Genomic DNA, 6,423 nt, shown 5'->3' on the forward strand with positions numbered 1-6,423 from the left:
CGAGGAAAAATTAAGATTCGCTTTTTTTTCTCTCTCTCTCCGATTATTTCCCCGATCCTCGTCGTCGTAACGCCGAGGATAATTTATGTAATTCATTCGGCTAATATCGGCGAACCGTGTCGTAAAGCGTCCGCATAACCAATTTGGCATTAAAGACCCCGCCACGAGGGCTCTTTAGAGCCCACCTCGCGGTAGGCAGTGCTATAACATTACGGGTTACGAGTCTCTCTCCCTCCCTCCACAGATTCTCCTTCTCTCGTTCATCCTGGTCATCTTCCTCGTCATCTTAGCCGTTCGTTCTTTTTTTTTCCCCCCTCTTGTCTCGTTTTTATCCTCTTTTCTTAACCGGTCGACCCCCTTTTTCCAACGTTCTCGCGTCTCTTCCCCTTGTACACTTGAGAGGGTCCGGTCGAGTCAGGTGGAGGCGCATTGGACGGTGGATGATATTAGCATGGTAACTGGGGGTCCCAGCAGGCGCCTTATTAAATTTGTACCATAAGCAATATCGTGATGCGGCCCAGGCCCGTTTCAATTTGCCAGCCTGGAAATTTAAGATCCGACCGCGACTCGTCCCACTCGATGATGCTACCGCGTATCAGTGTCGCGTTAATCTCCATTTTCGTCTCCGTTTAGACGATTCGGAGAACGAGATCGAGTAGTTGAAATTAAATTATTCGAGGAATTTATGAACACGGGGTCGTGGCTGTATTCTCTTATCGTTCTCAACTGGGCTAAGAGTAATAAAAGTGGTTAGAAATTTGAGATGTAATCGGAATTGAAGGATTGGCATCTCCTTTTCTTAGTTGAAACGAATAAAAATAATTAAGAAAGAAGACGTGACAACGTTACACGTTATATTAAATCTGAATATTATCTAAATATTAAATCATAAACTACGAATAATCTATATCTTTTTCCATTTTGTTGCACGTATTTTTAATATAAAAATTACGCGATTACATCAGCAGTTACACCCCAAGAAATATAACACAATTTCAATCTTTGGAATAGGAAGAGCACCAACACGAAATTCGTGGGGAAATTAGTTTCTAGAATCACGAATCTCCATTGCTTCGATGATTCGTTTAATTTTTTTTTCTTTTTTTTTCAGTTATTCGACTTATGTGGAACACGTAAATTGGAAAGATCCTCATGGGGGCCACGAAGCCAATTTCATCCTCGCGCCCTCGTGGTTCGTGGATCTACATATTAGCGAGTTTATCGCATTCCAGGAATTAAATATCTCCCTCTAGATACAATACTGTAGGCTACTTTACTAGCGTGTTGCTCGCCTAACACGCGAACCGTGCTGTTGCAGCATCCTCGGAGTTACCGCTAACTCGATTCGTGATATTACAAGATGATCGGTGTTTTCGTGTGTTCCATGAACGCGATAATTAGAGAGCCGGTCGTGATTTCGAATAACAGTTGCGTTTAACTAGGTTAATCGCCGTTTAAGTGAATCGAAAGATTTTTATTTTTATCTATTCGAGATTAGAAAAGAATAAAAGAATTAAGAGCCAATCGTATCGTAAAATATTCAACACAACGAACGTTGCAAAGTTCTGCGTGCTAATCTATGATTTTCATAGATCAAGAAATCGAGTAACAAAAAGAAAAAGGAAAAAGAAAGTGTAAAACGAATTTTATAAGCGAACGATAAGGATTAATTGTACCGTGAACGAGGTGTTCCTTCGAAAGGGGTTAATTAAACGAAGGTGAAAATCCTTTGTCCGATTGATAAAAGGATTGCTGACCGAGGTCAGATTAATACGACCCCTTGGACGCGTTCGCGTTTAGATTCATCATTCGATGGCGACAATAGCGAGTACGCGGGTTCCTCGGGAGGAGGAATGGGGGAGAGGAAGACAGAAAGGAAACGGACGAAACGAAATGACATAATAAGACTCGTGGCAACGGCGCTAATGATTATAAATGGGCGAGGGCCTGCGTGTATTTGCGGCGACCAAAAGGACAAGGCGGACGGATGATCGATCGCTTCCCCCGATTCCGCTTGATTTCGATTTAGGAAACATCGGTCGCGCGGCCGAATTCTTGGCCAACTTTCGATCGAACATCCCGATTCTATATTTTAGTACATAACCTGTAAGATCGTGGCGCGAATGAATTCCATAACATTTGGATTTTTCAAACTAAATTCGATATGAAAAATTAAGCGGTCATCATAAGATTAGGAAAGTAAACGAAAAGTTTCATCGAAGGATTATAATTAGATTTTGTGGTAAAAGTAGATATCAACGATCAAAATGACTCGAGAGTCGGAAATGTACACATTGAAAAAACATGTCAAAACGATGCACATCCCGAAAGATTTGCATATAAATAAAAGTTGGCAGTTTTTAAGAAAAGACACCGCCGATCATATCGGCGGGCCGGGATACACTGCTATTCCATACTTCTTCGATGCGAAGGCTTATCAAATCGGTCATATCTTCGTCCAAGAAGCTTCTAATGTAAATTTCGAGAAACGAGCTCGAGAAATCCATCCCCTCCAGCGATCCTATCCTATATAATTTCCTGTTGCATTATAGATACAGTGCTTCTGCGTCGAACCACAAATGAAATTGCTCGGTCCAATTCGAGATTTCGTTCTGAGCTCGAAGACTAACAAGCGATGGATGGAAAAAGATCTTCCTCTTATTACGACCACCGGCGATAACACAAATTTTCGAGTAATTTTCTACTCATTCAGAAAACTATCGACCCTCTAAATTAGTAACACAGCTTGCGTTATGATTATAAAAGGTAATTATCGAAAATGAGAAGCACAAGGTACAACTGAGAGCGAACGAATGCTATTTTCTGGACAAGGCGCCCGATTTACAGATCGTGGGAAATGTGACCATAGATCGCTCGTCTCATGAAGGTATCGAATCGGATGCATTTTCTTCGATCCAAATTACAGATTCCGCATAATAGGCGGACGCGACGAGAAGGGATTTTACGCGTGTTTGGATTCACGTTTCCTACGTTTCAGAATTTGCATCGGCGGATTGGTTCGGTCTGATTACCGGGGCAGTTATGGCCACTTCCTCAGACCTGTTCATTCAGCGAAATTCAGATGAGAGGACATTTTTCATAGGCGATAGACACGCCCTCCTCTTTAAATACGAGATTTGCAAGATGGACAGAAATGGAACCGTGCAGGAGACCGTTAGTTACATTATATATTTATATATATACGTAGAATTTGACACAGATTCGACGAAATACCCGATCATTCTTTCAATTCAGACGACCACGGAAATTGAGTGCAAATGGCTGCCGATAAAGGATGTAGACCTGTTGCCACTCAATCAATTGGTGAGTCAATCGAAATACAAGAGATCATAAATTTTATGAGTTGCCGTTTAATTGGAATATATAATCCTCTACTCATTTATTTGTAAACGAAAAATTACAAGTGTTCGGATAAGAAAGATTAAAATTAAATCAATAAGGTTAATGGTAACAAAAATTATAAGAATGTTCCTTCGAAAAGATGGTTGCTTAATGCTTTTTTAATGATTCCACCGCGTCTCGTGATTGCCCGAAGCGAAGAATACGAATTGCATAGCGAAACCAACTTTCTTAATTTCCACGAATTCCTTCCTCCAATTCCTTCCTCGAATTCTTCTCCCCGCGAGAACAGAGACGCGCTTCGAAAGAGAAAGACAGAGAGAGAGAAAAGAAGCAAGAAAGAGAAAAAGAGTGAAGAAGTAAAACAAAAAAACTTGTTTGAAAAATTTCTCTCCCCGAGAACCGTCTTCGATCTTTTAACGGTTGTAAGAGCGCGGAAAGGGCCGTGACGCGAATGACACCGAACAGAACCTCGGATGCATAGGCCCATGATTTATACTTATTTCCGCGGGGGGAGAGAAAGAGAGAAAGAGAGTGGAAGTAGGCGCGCACGGCAGTGTGTAAGCAAGCACCGCACGCTGCGCCACGCTTCGTCGTGGCTCACCCAAGCCAGATCGTGTCCCGCGATACGAGGCGGGTCCGAGCGGGCGCGCGCTCGCTCGCGACTCTTCGCAACCGCGTCGCGCATGAGTTATTGCGAGAATCACGCGAAATTCAATAAAGTTATTTCCCGAGTACTTCTCCCACCGGCTAGGGGAGAGGGAAAGAGAGGCGAAGAATGAGAAATATGGCGGTAGATTTGAATTATCGGCGTTTCAGGCGTGTGCTCTCGATGGAGATATCGGAACCGAATTAATTGATCGCATCCTTCTTTGGCTTCCGACCTCTCTCTCCCTTTCCCTCGTTAAAACTTTGTCCCTTGCTTGGTTTCACCGAAGAAAGGCGGTGGAGAGGACACGCGCGGAAGAAAGAGAGGAAAGGCTGCATTTGCATCTCAATCTCGCCGTTGATTTAGCAGTGGTCCGGGGCCATCGCTCTTGCCGCGGGAAAGGTGGACTTTAGTATTTTTAGATTAGCCAGCCGCGATATACAGCTTCGCGTCAGGCAGTTTTTCAAGGTGGCCAACGATCCTCAGGATCGCGGAGGCGGAGGGGACGGGAAAAGCGAACGAGGAGGTTGGCCGGTCCGCTTTCCTGCGAAAGAGAAGAGGAAGGTGATCCTGGCGTGTGCGTGGTTGGATCGCGGCGCGGGATTGGCTTTAAATTAAGGTGGAGGCGCGGAAGGGATGGGAGAGCAGCCACCAGCTGCGGGGGGAACCAGGAAAAGACCTCCCGAAGGAGGTCGACTTTTGTCCTTGAAACGTAGGAGCCGTCGTAAGTACGTAAGCGCGCGGGGTGGCTTCGTCGTCGTGGGTCGTCGAACCTTTTCTCGCAATGCAACCACGCCGGGGTACGTGCCTTTTTACCGGTTGCGAGCGTTTCACACACCGCGCTGATCGAGGACGAATCTTTCGTCGTAAATACGTCCGGGACGCCGCGAGAGGGGCCATATTGTATCGGATTGCCGGGGTGGGGGAGGGGGTTCCGCTGCATTTTTACCCGCAACATCTTTGCTGAGTTATCTCGTGGCTTTTTAAATAATTGACCACGATCTTTATGATCTCCTTCGTACGCCTTCGTTTCCTTCGTATCTTTACGCTTCCGGGTGTCGTACTTTTCTCTTTCTTCTCTTCCTTTCTTTTTTTTATTTTTTATAAATGGATACGATCGTCGTGTAAAATGTAACTGCACGGATACCTGTATACTAGGAAATGATGAGACAATGGTTACAAAATTTGATGTTTCTTTTCTTTCTTTTTCCTTTTTTGTCTTTTCTTCGCGATTAGATTAACCGTAGATCGAGGTCGCGGATAAGTTTGACGGTTTTAAAAGATTGGTTATCCGTTCCTGTTTCCATTGTGGATTATATGAAATAGTCGTTGGACGATCTCGTAAATTGCATGGCGTATTACGTGGGATAGTTAACGCCGAGAAGTGTCCGATTTCTCGTTAATTTCTCGTTTGGACGGGAAAGGGCAACCGATCGGTGGTCTCGACGATAAAACGGCGATCATTATGGCACTGCTCCCGCATCGACGGAGCATCGACGCCACGCTATATCATCCAACGGGTTAACTTTTACGTCGATCTAGCCGCCGCCATATTGAAATACGTAAATAAACCCTATCTTGATCTTAATGGATCCGCGAGCGAGCGAGCGTGGATATATACGCTCGAACGATTGTTACTATTATCGTGTCAAAAGGAAGAGAGATGCTTATTCGCAGATGGATATCTCGGACGATGCTGTAAATCTCGACGTAAAGTACGATTTATCGAAATGGTGTGATTCTCGGGGTCTTTAAGGTGAAGCGCAGGAAGCTGGTCGAAGAAAGGAAGATTATAGAGTCGTACTCGTAGAGAAATGGAAGTTGAATTAGAAGGAGACTATTCGTACGATATTTGTAAAACAATAAATTAATTATCGATTTTTTTAATAAAATTCTCTTCTCCGAGAAGAAAAAAAGTGAGTATTTTCAAATGTTTTAATTAATTTATCTCTACAAATTTATATATTACCGAACAGTGGGAAGATGATTTTGAAAATCATCTTCAGTGCATCTTTCGTTTCGACATTGAACTTCTCGTTCCATTTGCGAAGAAAATTAAAGCGATCATTAGTTAGAAGATTATATAGGCTGTTAACAGTTGCGGAAAGCAATGTATGCACATATAAATGATGATAGTTGGCACAAGAGTGGATATTTAACGTACGTAGCGTATAAAGGCGGGTGCATCTAGAATGCAAGCTGCAGTTGCTCGTTACACGGATAGGTGCCGACTTCCGGTACGAGGGGCGGAAATTGTCATTGGCAAGCGCGTGTCAGGCACGCGACCACCTTTGTATCCGCGTTCTCGACCAAGAAACACTCGTTACCTTTGACAATTGACACGTTTAATGACACGGTCGAGTCGTAATTGCACGATCAATGCCAACGCCTTTAGATGACTACCGTGTTAACTA

General features: G+C 43.7%; 1 long non-coding RNA gene across 1 annotated transcript; it reads left to right on the plus strand.

Annotated features, from left to right (window-relative positions):
- Window positions 1-1,018: 1,018 nt before the first annotated feature.
- On the plus strand, window positions 1,019-3,478 carry LOC107996161 (uncharacterized). Its single transcript, XR_009832416.1, has 3 exons — window positions 1,019-2,887; window positions 2,999-3,174; window positions 3,256-3,478. It is a non-coding gene; the product is annotated as an uncharacterized LOC107996161 (long non-coding RNA).
- The last annotated feature ends 2,945 nt before the right edge of the window (window positions 3,479-6,423 follow it).

This window comes from Apis cerana, linkage group LG13, assembly GCF_029169275.1.
Source record: "Apis cerana isolate GH-2021 linkage group LG13, AcerK_1.0, whole genome shotgun sequence".
Lineage (NCBI taxonomy): Eukaryota > Metazoa > Arthropoda > Insecta > Hymenoptera > Apidae > Apis > Apis cerana.